Source organism: Triticum urartu, chromosome 3 (genome assembly GCF_003073215.2).
Source record: "Triticum urartu cultivar G1812 chromosome 3, Tu2.1, whole genome shotgun sequence".
NCBI classification, from domain to species: domain Eukaryota; kingdom Viridiplantae; phylum Streptophyta; class Magnoliopsida; order Poales; family Poaceae; genus Triticum; species Triticum urartu.
In genome coordinates, this window is record NC_053024.1 from 735,860,083 (window position 1) to 735,873,705 (window position 13,623).

A 13,623-nucleotide genomic window follows, 5' to 3' on the forward strand; every position below is an offset into this window, starting at 1 on the left:
TGCCACATACCTTTGCTAGTTAAGGCAGGTCTACGCTTGCCGGTCCATTTCGTCGTCCCGGAGGTAAATTGATCAAAATTGCAGCCCATTCACCCGTTGTACAAAATGTGGTTACCAAGTTAGATTACGAGCTTCCGTCAAACGAATCATGTGGGATGGACTACAATAGAATCTGAGCATCCTATGCAAAAATAGAAAAAACATCCTGGACCATTAGATTGAAGATGAATGGTACAGATTTAGGTGGAGGGATCTGAACCACTTAATGTACGTTTCACAGAAAACCCCCTGTCAATAGTTAGATATGAAATAACACATTTGCAGTTTAGACCTTTAGTCTTCGTGAAATCTGAGCCTTTCAGCTATGCACCATGTTGAAGCTTTTTTCCTCTTAGTTTGATACAGAATATTTATAAATATTTACTTCATGAAATTCGTACACATTTAAGTGTCTATTTTGGCCTTTGAGGCATCACTTATTTTTCAAGAGAGTTCAACATCTTGGTTAATAAAAAGCATCAATATGTATCACAAATATTTCAGCACATGAGAGAATTAAGCCATCCCAGATCAAGCAGACTACATATACATATCAACCTGGAAGTATCCGAGTGCATGAGCAAATTAAGGATTGAAATATTTGAGCACATGAGAACATAGCACAAGAGGTATACATAAATCGTATTTAGTACATGACCGGCAGGACCGTGTTAAGGACTGAAATTATCACTGCCCAACAAGCATCTTTTTATTAGGGTCCCAACAAGCATCTTGATAGTACATGAGAGAAAAGATCTATCATTTTGCCTCCTGTTTATGTGCTTCCTGGTAATCGAGCTTCATCTGCTGTGAGAAATGACAACCTCCATGGACTCCTATACATTTATCAGTTCAATCTACCTTGCTAATAACATGAAATAAATAGGTGTCAGTTAGAAACGGATATGAAATAGCAGGAGATGTCTCACAGAGAGAGTACAAATATACTGTTGCAGCATATTTCGTTATACCATTACAGATTATGTTATAAAACGAACAACATTGAAACTCATTTTTCGCAAGAGATCAGCATAACACACATATGTTCTGATTCAAAAAGAATTATGACAACTGACAAACACTCGTGTTTATGCCATTGAATTGAATGGACCTAAGCTGCTTGCATAAAAACCAGCTCATAAAAGTTTCATAGTGGTGAAGGTTAGAGAGTATGACCCAGGGTTACAATTATAAATTTGACTTTACCTATATAGTAAGGACTTGGACATGGTTACAAATATATTTCGCATGCAAAAAATAAATCTTGGTACCATGAGAAAATAGGAACATATATAGGCTCCAGTTTCACACGGGGTTAAAGCTTGCATGAGCATGCATAGACCTATGATCAACATATTACAATTTCAACGATTAGTTAAAAGCATAAATGAGGACGACAAACAAGTGGCATCGAGTAATTTAAAGGGAGTTTTTTGAGTTGCTTGCAGATGCAGATTATATTCGAATTCGATAGCTATAAACAAAGAATTTGGCATGCATTATATTATACCTTGTAATAAAAATAAAACTACGACAGCACAGGAAAAATATAAATGAACAAGATGGCAAACAGGCTCTTGTCATTGAAAAATGATTGATACTAAATCACATACATAGATCCTTGCTTTAGCGATAACAGAAGTCAGTCAAAATGGAAGGTATACATATCTTGGGTAAATGATCTATGTAAGCCAGATTGTTTCAATCGACCTGGTTGAGCCGTCATAGCAAGACAAATTGTAAGTTTAATACCATCAACCTTGTGTCCCAATCGTGATACCATACTGATATGTAGAATATTACATGCTATTTGCTTATGAGATCTCATTTTTCTGTCACATCTAGTAATATATTTTGAAGCAAACTAAAATTCAACTACTATTACCTAGATGCAATGCACATTCAACAAGTATTGTAGGTTGTGAGCAGTATAGGTACCTCTTGAGAAAATGATTGTTTATTTTTCGGAGTACTGAAATCATCGATGAGAAGCATGGGGGAATTAATCTCTGCAAACGAGGTAGCATCGCTGAAATCTTGATTTTGAACGTTGTTGACCAATTCCACAGCTACAAACAATTTTTTCGCAAACAACATCACACCAGGGATTAATAGAACGTTAGGTACATCAACATACTTTCTTAGACCGATGTTCTCACCTGATAGTGCTAGTGCACATGCTGCGATCATTGCAGCCATGGGCTCTCCTAAAGGCGATATCGCGCTACTCTCCTCCATTACTGGATCCTGAGATTTGAATTGCAAAGTCAGAAATGATATCATCTTTTCTAGGTCAAACATTAGGCACATGGATCAAATAAAGAACGCGGCAGCTGCATATATCTTCGTTTAACCTGTATTAAAATAGTAGAATGTTTACTATGATTTATGAAGAAATGCATGACACACAGATCTTACTTGCCGGTCATGGCATGCTACTGTTGACATTTTTACTTGGTTCTGCTCTTTGCACTTACAATTAAAATGGATGTGTATGCCATCCAATAGCTTTAATACTTTGAGAGCTAGTTCATTTGTCGGAGCTTATTTTACATGTAATAACTGGAATTGGGATAACACTGTTCTTGCTCGGCGGCCTGCTTAGTGCCTCCGATTCTGTTGTTGTGGTTGCACTTGTAAAAGAGCCTGGAATGAGTAAAAAAGCTTTGTGGTTGTTTCGTCGTACCTCCCATTGCAATATTGCTTGTGATGTTTTACCGGTAATCTGGGGCAGGTTCCATATATGCATATAGCAAAGTACGTACCTGATCCAGATTTGAAGAGACCTTCATAGTTTTCATCTTAAAGATAAGAGCATGCTATTACTGGAAAAATCCGAAGTTACATGAATCCAAATTTTGATATGCTGACAAATGGACCAATTTCAAATTTATTTTTCTTAGTAGAATCAATTTACTTTCTTTCCAGCTTGTCAAGCTGTTGACCCTGGGTCAATAAAATGGACCAATTTCAATTTTTCTGCCTAGTAGAATAATTTACTTTCTTTCCAGCATGTTTTGCTTGTCAAGCTATTTCTGAACCAAGATATTCAGGTGTTGAGACTAAAGCAGTAGCTAAAATGAACTTGCTCACACAGCAGCAATAGAGTATATTCACGACTAATTGCATGTTCGTGTGAACTGTAAAGTCAACTGATGATTCACACTAATTAGGCATAGCCATTAACTAACATATTACAGGAAAATTCGACATTATTATAGGCATATTCTTGAGTGACCCAGAGTCTAGAACAGTAGCAATACACCATTAAATCTTCCAAATTAGAGTACAAAAACGTCTAGAACAGTACCAATACACCATCAAATTGAAGTTACTAGAAAATAGAAGTTAACATCTACTTAACAGAAAATTACTAGAAAGTAGAAGTTAACATCTACTTAACAGAAAAATGAAGCACCTCGTCTAATGGCCGGTCTGGAAGGAGCCGAGGAGACCACAACCAGCTTGCCGCCGATTAGGGGGAGGAGGACGCGAGCTATTACTGGAGCCTTAGAGAGAGAGGGAGAGAAGGAGACGAACCCAGAGCTACCGGACCTTCAGAAGGGAGGCTGCGACGAGGACAGTGTGGGGCGGTGGTTGGTGGCTGACGAGCTCAATCTAGTCCGCCTCTCTGGGCCGCCAGCCACACAACAGCAAGGAGCCATCGAGAGATCTGGAGGAGGGAGTACTCAGCTAGCTTGGAGAAGCGATCTGGGTCGTCGCCGCCGCCGCCGCCCTCGGGGAAAAATCTGTTCGTGCGCTGCTTCTTCCCAGGGGATTTGGGTTTGAACGAGAGGGGCATCGGGACCAAATTAGCTTTTGGGGACGGTCTTTTTTGCAAATTTTGCGCATAAAACGCCACACCCGAATCTGGGCCATCAATCTTCCATCCAATGGTACAGATTCATTTTCTCTATTTTTGCACCATAGCCTCAGATTCTATACTAGTTACTCCCGAATCATGTGCATACCTGACACACACACACACAGAGAGAGAGAGAGAAAGAGAGAGAATTGGAGCAGTGTTTATTGTAGCTATGCAAACTAGGCCTTTTGATGACAAAGCAACCGTGAATAAAGATTGAGATCGTAACAACAACAATGTTATCGTACCATATCGCATGCACGAGAAACTTTGAACACATTGGCAAAGTGGCCAGGGTTGTGAAACTGCTAATAGCCACCAGAACCATCGCGATTTGGTGATAATTATGCAGCACAGTTATTAATCACCTAGAATGGGCGTACTGTAGGTATTTTTTATATTATAAGTACTGTAGCAGATCAAAATTGGTACTGTACAACCGGGCCGGACATTCTAGCTAAAGCGTCTTTTATAGCTAAAAAACTAATGTGTGTTTTCATCTTTTGGAATATTTTTAAAATTATGAAATGTTTTTCAAATTTTGAACTTCTTTTGGGAATGCGATTTTTTCAAATTTCTGAACCTTTTTTATGAAAAATACTTTGATTTTGTGAATATTTTTCAAATCTTGAGAACAGATTTTCAGAATTGTAAAAAAAAGTCCAAAATTGTAGAATTTTTTTCAAAAGAAAGAATAATTTATCAAATTTGTCAACGTTTTCTTGAAAACATGATAATTTTTAAATTTCCGAACATTTAGAAAAGTACAAATAATTTTTGAAATTGGCGAGCATTATTGGAAAACAAAAACACAAACACAAACATTTTTCAAATTGGAAAAAAAGTGTTCAAGTTAGTAAAATTTTCATACACACTTCGAAATTCCAAAATTGTTGACAAATTTCAGGAAATTGTTAGGAGAAAATAAAAATGTTTATGTTGAGTGATAATGACGGGAATTACAAATACACTCATCTCACTGGTATATTTTAGGCTATGGATAAATGATCCCACCGTCTTGTAAGAGCCTGGCATGGACATATGAGATATCCATGTCAGGTTTGAATGACTTCCGATATCGTTTGCAACACGTCCGACCATTTATCGACCTATTTTCATGGAGAAAACTCTAAAAAAATGCAAAACTTCTGAAAAATCTAAGCAACTTAGCATTGTGCCTTGAATTGGTCATAGAAACTGGTGGAAAATATTGGGGGTTATTTGACGGTTGTCGAAAAACAAGAGCTTTCAAACGGACCCTTCTGGCCTATCCGAACACCCTTCGGTGAACATAATCTATTTTTGGACATCCTTAAAATGAACCCCACTTTTGCAAGAAGGTAGGCATGCCCATGATAGGCACATGCCTGGTTTGGATGATTTTGGACACCATATGCAAGTAGTGACACATCTGGTCATTTATTGGCCTTAACCAAGAAAAGTTCAAAAATGCAAAATTGGGCGAAACCCCAAACAATTTGGTATCTTGCCTTGAATTGGTCATACAAGACCATGAAAAATGGGGCAATTTAAGGGATGTCGAGAAATAAGGTGCTCCAAAACATACCCTTCTGGCCTATCCGAACACTCTCCATTGAACATGGTATTTCTTCGAAGATCTCAGCACAAGCCCCAACTTTTGCAAGCAAGTCGGCATGACCATTTAAGGCATCCATGCCTAGTTTGAATGACTTCCGACACGGTATGCATGTTTTACCATTAATAGGACTTTTTCATCGAGAAAACTCCAAAAAGACAAAACTTGGCAAAAACCCGTACAATTTGACATGGTGCCTTGAATTGGTCTTACAAGGCCATGAAAAAAATAGGGTCATTTACGGGATGTCGAGAAATGAGTTGCTCCCAAACAGATCCTTCTGGCCTATTCGAACACTCTCCATTGAACATGGTATTTCTTTGAAAATATCAGGACTGCCCCCAACTTTTGCAAGCAAGTGGGCATACCCATGTTAGGCATCCATACCTTGTCTGAATGATTTCCGACACCATATGCACATTGCGACATGTTCTATCATTAATTGTCATTTTTTCAGGAAATGAACAACTTGTCAAAAACCCAAACAACTTTTCATGATGCCTTGAATTGGTCATACGAGGCCCTTAAAAAATTGGAGTAATTTCAAGGATGTCGAGAAATAACATGCTTTCGGACGGAGCCTCCTGGTCCCCAGAACATACTTCGTTCAACATGGTCTATTTTTATACATCCTTGAAATGATCCCAACTTTTGCCACTAGGTGGGCATGCCCCTCATAGGCATCCATGCCATGTTTGAACAATTTCCGACACCGTATGCAAGTTGCGACACGTCCAGCCTTTTTTCTACATTTTATTATTGAGAAACCTCTAGAAAAATATAAAACTTGTCGAAAACAAAAATAACTTGTCATGGTGCCTTGCCCAACTAAGCGACTGCATCGCTCCTGTCAAGCGACTATTGAAATTTGTTCAGAATTTAAAAAAAATCTCATTTTCCAAAAAGCTCACAAATCCCAAAAATGTTCCTGCAAATTTAGCACACTTTTTTTGATATCATATATTTAGTCTCATTTCTGAAAAATGTTTTGGAATTTAATTTTTTGTCCGTACTCTCAGAAAATGTTTGTGTTCACAATTTTGTTTGTGCTTTTCAAAAAACATATTCACATTTTGACATTCTGGAAAAAAAGTAAAGACAAACATTTTTTGAAATTACCTTAAAATTTTAAAAAATGCAAATAATTTTTAATTTATGAACAAAATTTGGAAATAACGAACCTTTTGAAATTTTTGGCAACACTTTGAAAGCGTGACCATTTTTTGAAAAAGAAAGAAGAAACATAACAGGAAAAGGAAACTAAATAAAAAATAATTATGGAAAAATGACCAGTTCACAAAGTGTTCGTAAAATCTTTTTAAAATTCCCAGCCTGTCACTTACTTAATGCGCCTAGCTTTAGATGGTCTACCAAAGGCATGCTGTCGCATTAGTTGTGGAGGCACTTAATGTGTTAAAGTGGTCGTGGGTTCCATTCCTAGCTTGTGCGATCGTTTTTCGCTATTTTTCATGGCATGCCACTGCAAATGGGCCGGCCCAGGTAATCTGCCCGGCGTATATGTTACTACAAAAGTAGATACAAATTGCGAAATGTCTATATTACCCTTTATATGTATTGTGAGGGGGATTGTACCGAAGCGGGCAGTGGCCAAAACTAAACTAGGACATACCAATGTTTAACGATGTGAGACCTATTTAACATAAATTCGTCTAGCAGGAATATGTAAGGTGAGAGAGAGAGATAGTTAGTTAGTTAGTTAGTTTAGTGTCAAAAATGCTCTTATATTATGGGACAGATGAAGTATAAAAGGAAAAAAAAAAGGACATCAAAGGGTCATGCACGTACCTTTCGGCCAAATCAGCTTCTTTTATTGAGAGTTTTTACGGTACCCTATACTGCTCACAGGTGCTCACGGGTGAGGGAGCGGTATATTAAAATCCAACTGCTCATTTTCTAAGGGTAGGATAGACAAAAAAAATTACAGTCTCCTTCAACCTCCTGTTCCAGTAGCTGGACGGAAGCACCTCCCCGAGCTGTCGTCCTTGACAACGACCTCTGCCTTGAGCTTGTCTTCTTCGTCGCAGCCGAGGACCATCGCCGGCATTAGCGCGCTCCCTCGCCGTCTTCACTACGTCCCCAGCCATCTCATCGCATCCATTGAGCCCGTGGTGAGCTGCCGCTCCTCCGCGCCTCAGTTCTCGTCGTTTTTCGTCCAACGTCGTTTAGCTCAAGACGGAGCCCTGTCCGCCATGAAGGAATCCCTGCCTGGAGCTCATCCCGCACGCACGCGCCCGTCCACGCGCACGCTCATTCGCACTCCACGTCCGCTGCAACAGCCGGAACGCACGCGCCGCAGGTCCACAATTACCGCTGCCGCCTCCGGTACGCAAGCAGCACCACAGCGTCCCCTCGCCTCATCGCCATCCGCGGTCAGCATAAAAGAGCTCTCTTTTATTACTGTAAGTTAAGGCTATTGAGAAATAAAAACATGTGATCAATTATATGGGAGGGATGTTTCCCAGAAGGTGTCTGTTGGGAAGAGGTGTCTCCCCAACACACTCCTTCACCATGTATATAAATGGGTCTCCGACATTGCAATAAAATGAGTGGATCATTTGTGTCTCTCCTTTGTCTTCTTTACTTTGATACTACAACACGTTATCAGCACTTCGCTCTCCGTTGAGACCAAACGGCCATCCGAGATGGAGACGTCTAACGGCAACGCTTCTCTACGGGTGTGTTTGGCAGCCTGCACGGAGGGTGCATGAGCCCAAAAGTTCTCCATCGAACCCACTTTTCGTTGTTTGGTAGGGTGCATGGGCTCTATCGAGCTATACTCAACCGATGCAAAAAGCCCCTCAGCTATGCTCAACCCAGCACCCCCAGCGAGGCAAGCCGGGGTCAGCGAGGCTATCTTCGACCCACCGCTCCCTCGAACGACCACTCCTCCCGAACCCCACCTCTCTCCCACGCCCCCATGTTCTCTCGTGACCCCAACCCTCTCTCTCGCACAACCCGATGGCGGCGGCGCCGCCGCTTGTCTACCCCGCCGTTCGCCGGTCTATGCTGCCGCCGCCGCCCAAGATCTTCCGATCTACCTCCCCCTTGCCCCGCCCCAGTTGCTCAGTCAACTCGCCGCCGCCCCTCTTCAACATCGTCGCGAGAGGTAGCATGCCGTCGCCGCCATGAGGGGTAGCACCTCCACCCGTCCCCCCCCCCCCCCCCCCCCCCCCCCCCCCCCCCCCCCCCCCCCCCCCCCCCCGTCCCCCCCCCCCCCCCCCCCCCCCCCCCCCCCCCTCCTCCCCCTGCGTCCGCCCTTCTCCCTTCACCTCCTTCTCCCTCCTCACTTCCTTCCCCTAACCCCCTCCATCCATCCTTCCTGCCATGTCTACCTTGTAGATCTCTGCAGTATTCCTCTATTCCCTTCTGATTATGATGTTTAGGTGGTAAGAACGAGCACAGTAGATGTTTCCCTTTCATATGTTGTAGCTATTGTGTGCTCAGACTTAATTTTGTTGATTGCTTGTCATGCTGAAAAAAATTGCATGTGATAACTTTTATTTGTTTTTGTTTTTTAGATGAATGATTTGGCAAGAAAACGAAGAAAATTCATTATGAGAGGAGCTTGGTTTAGTTGATCTAGTGATGTTATATTGCTGAGATTCTGTTTCTAAGATGTTTTATTTCCCAATCATGCTGAGATATGACTAGTAATTTTTTCTTCATATTCATATATAGCCGAAATAATTTTTATTGTTCAGATTATGTTGAAACGGAGATGTTTATTGTTCGAATTATTAATGAAGTGTCGAAGTGTTGTTCGAAATTGTACGGGCACAAAAAAAATTGTTGATGCATCCTACCTCGTATACAGGCTGCCAAACACAGTCTCGGCTCAGCATGTCTCAACACATATATCACTACCAAGCATGTACACAGCATGTCTAGACTTGGCATGTCTCAAATGGGAACAACTATGCTAGGGTGGGAACAGCTACCAAACACACCCTACAGGATCCAGCCCATCGTTGTCTCTATGGATGGATACAGACAGATCCATTGCTTCTTGCCGGTCTTGATGCTTCACCCCTTGACACGGACGTACTTGCATCGGCGACGATGGCTGGCGCACGACATGGCTGGTTGGTGCGGCCCACTACAGGCGCGAAGGGGCGCCAAGCCTGCGCGGCGGATCTCACCCTCAGCGCTGCTCCTTCCGGCGGCAACGACGTCCCCGCATGCGTTGCTCTTCACTAAATCATCTAGGCCAAAACGGCAAGGCCGTGAGGAGCAAGTGAAGCATGAACACATGCTAGATGAAAATCGATTGACACTGATCAATCAATATGCATGCAGTTGCATGCGTCCATTTAGTCATCAGTGCATTGATTCATTAGTTTATTCTTGTTGGAGCAAGTACTAATCGATGCATTATTTTTCTTGTGTCCATCGAAACGGAAGAACAGCCCCGGCGTAGTACTTCCTCAGCGACACCGCTCGATGTTGGTCTGTACCATAGCACGCACGGAGAAACGGCGGCAGTTATGACCAGACCGCCAAGACGACCGGCGGGGGTGGCAGCGCTCCAGTCTCCCGACCTTAGCAGCAACAGCGCGTCGCGTGCACCATGGCATGCACCAGTGCAGCGGCTGCTACGACCCAGACACGACGACACCATCTATGGCAACCGGTTCGTCGTGTAACAACACAACAGAGTCTTCCCGGCACATCGGTGACGACTGGCGCACGGAGCGTCACTCTCACCGCGATCGCGGCTCCCGACGCGCTCACGTCTCCCGGTGGGGTGAAAACCGGCGGAGGCGATAACGGCGGCGTCCATGGGCCTGCGCCTGCGCGGCGCTGCTCGCACCTCGGGGCAGCGGCGGCTCAAGGCGAGGCATAGCCGGCAGCGACGCCTCTTCACGGTGACGCACGGGACCGGCGGCGGTGGTTATTCCCCTTGGGAAATTGGTAACCGCACGGGAGAGAAGGAAAGGAATCCTATCTCCTTGGTGATTTTACAAATCAGTCACTGGATTGTTTGTTAATCCTGGAAAAGTCCCTGCTTTCCCTGATTTAAGGCATATATGCTTATCAGATCTTGCGTTTTAGCCCCTTGGCTTTAGCACTTTGACAATAAGATTATTGTTATTTGCATGTTAAGCCATGGGCTTGAGAGCAAATATGCAGGGTAGACCATTGGTAAATTGCATAATAATGATTATGCATAATTTTATGTCATGTAAAATGACCGTTTGAGGCCCCCAAGTCCTTCAGTTTTGCACAGATCTTATGGATTGCATTATGGCAACGAAATAATTTCGTTCACAACTGTGAGGTCTACACCACCATGTGGTCATTAGCTTCAATGTGTTTTTAATTAACACAGAGTTGTGAGAAGCTCCATAAGAGTGAGGTCTACACTACTTAGTGATTATCTCCATGTGTTTAAAGTAAAAGTGAAGGCACAAAACTCATGACATAGACATTATGAGGCCTACGCTATTGGTGCCTACCTTCATGATGTTTTTCCAATTACTTGTCAATTTCATAGCATTTGTCATTGCTTGTGACTGTAATGTCACATACTCCATCAGGAGATGAATCCAAGGCATTGGTGACTATGATGCATATTATGCTATGAAGAGAATTATGCAAAACACTTGCATATTTTGGTGATTACCTCCCATGCATACACAACTTATGAGACGCCATCATAGCTATGAATTAAGTTTATGCACAACTGAGAGGTTTACGCCATTTTATGGTGATTACCTTCATGTGTTATAAATAACATAAGGTTGTGGAGGCTATGATCAATGGGAACTGTCCATAAGAGTGAGGCACCACTAGGTGGTCGACTACCTCTATGTGTTTTAAGGAAATTAAAGGTTTGTTCCTTTTTGAGGTGACTACCTTTACATGGAAGATCCACACCACATTGTGGTGTTCTTCTGGAAGGCTTGCCCTATGGGTCACTAAGAATCACCATCACCATGATTATGCTTAGCCATATCATTTTCATCCTACTTAATTTACTGAAGGTAAATTAATGCATGAGTATTTCATGCATCATATGGCTGACCTTTCGTAAGGTAATGTGATGCGATTACATTAGGTGGGAATAATTATTTGACATGGGTCGTGGACATAGTGATCTTGTCGACCCATGGCCTTGTGGCCATAAAGACTCCACCTGCAGAGAATGTCATGGCTATTTATAAATAGCTAAAATGTGCATATTTGCATTTATGTGACATCGCAATGACTCGGTTTTTAAACTGAGTATTCAATGGATAATGAATATCCATTTTCCCTCTAATTAAGGCTTCATTGAGGCGAGATATATTGTTATAAGCATCACACGAATGATTATTCATTCGTATTAAGGACTTCAAGTCTGTTGAGGCTTATTATTCTGATGTCTATAAATCAACACTAAGTTGAGATTATGTGATAAGGCGGCTTCAGATACATATCTGACTGTAAGTCCTTACTGCACTTTACGTTCTCCTAGGATGGTAAACAGAAATATCATCTTTGTTTCAGGTTGCAATGCCTGAAATTCACGCTAGTACTCAACAATAGTGGTTAGAGAACCACGAGGAGTTGAATGTAAAGTGAAGAGAGAGAAAAAATGACAGGCGGAAATTGAGTGTATATCTCAAAAGGGAATGGGTCATTTAATTTAAATGATCATAATGACAACTTTCAAGATTGTCAAAATGGTGGTTTTACGAAATGCCGTACTAATGATTACCAATCAGTCAAGTATTGGGTTGAATCATACCACCGGCTCACTGGAGGCAAATGATTTTAATGGGATAAGTTTGAAGTTCTACTTCAAAAGGACCAGAGAACATTCTGGCATGATAGAAGGAGAATAGACTCCTCTGTATTGATGATATGCTTGTGGAATGATATTCCAAAGATATTTTGGAGATCTCGTGTAGTCTTCTACTTATCCTTAAATATGATTGGCCTATAATTGTACTACTACATATAGTATAAATTGCAACATCTTGTCCCTCGGACATGATAGTTGAGATAATTGAGTGTATGAATTAGTTTATACTCAATCTTGTTGCATATATAATAATTTTTCCTCCTTTGTTATTATGATATTGGACGATTAGAGAAATTATTGACAATTCTGTTGGCTAGAACTTGACAAGTTGCAATATTCCCAACAATCATCAGATTGTTTTGTGCACTGCATGTGACATTGGGGAATTAATTTTAAGGCACTCTCACCTTAAAATTTGAAATGAGCCAGCCAATACTCTTGATTGCATTCAAGAATATGTTTGAATTAGTCAACCATTATCTGGGTTATGTTGGTACTTCATGGTGTTCATAGACGCATCTAAAAGATGGTCTTAGATGTGTATCATTCACACAAAACCATGTGTTTACTGAATTAATTGCTCAAATTGATGAATTTAGAGCAAATTATCCTCACGTGGGATAATTCCATTGGAATAGAAATGTGGTTGAACTTGATTCACGAGCATTCTATGGTTATATTCAGTATATGGTACATAACCAGAATGGTTTGGCTGGATCTCTTATGAAAGAGATTTAATATTGCATAACCAATGTTGCAGAATTGTGATTTACCAACATTTTGTTGATGGTAACATGCGGTCTCACACTCCGCATATTTGGTCTAAATGAGATCAAATGATACTGCACCCCCTTGCAGTTTGTATGTTGAAATAAGTGAAGTATTTCCTATCTGCGGTAATTCGGTTGTATACCGATATCACCACCCCAACGTACATCATGGGCCTTCACATATGGTTGGGATCTATGTGAGGAATAACTGTGGTATGTTCGTTAATCCGCCGAATACCTTAACCCTAGCAAGGGAGTTATTTGCAGCCCATACGCTGATTGCTTTTGCAATAAGAACATTTTCTGGCATTAGGGGGAGATGTGTACCACAAAGAATGCCAGGAAATGGATAAGAAATGTCATAGACATTTTGTCCACGTACTTCAGAATCTGAACTGCATGTTCAGGTTATGAGAAATTTGCAGCATATTGCAAATAATCTGCCAAGTATATTTACTGATGACAAAGGTGTCACTATGGTCAAGTACCAGAACGAGTGGAGGTACCTAATAAACCACTCGTCTCCCTAGATGAGAGCAAGAGG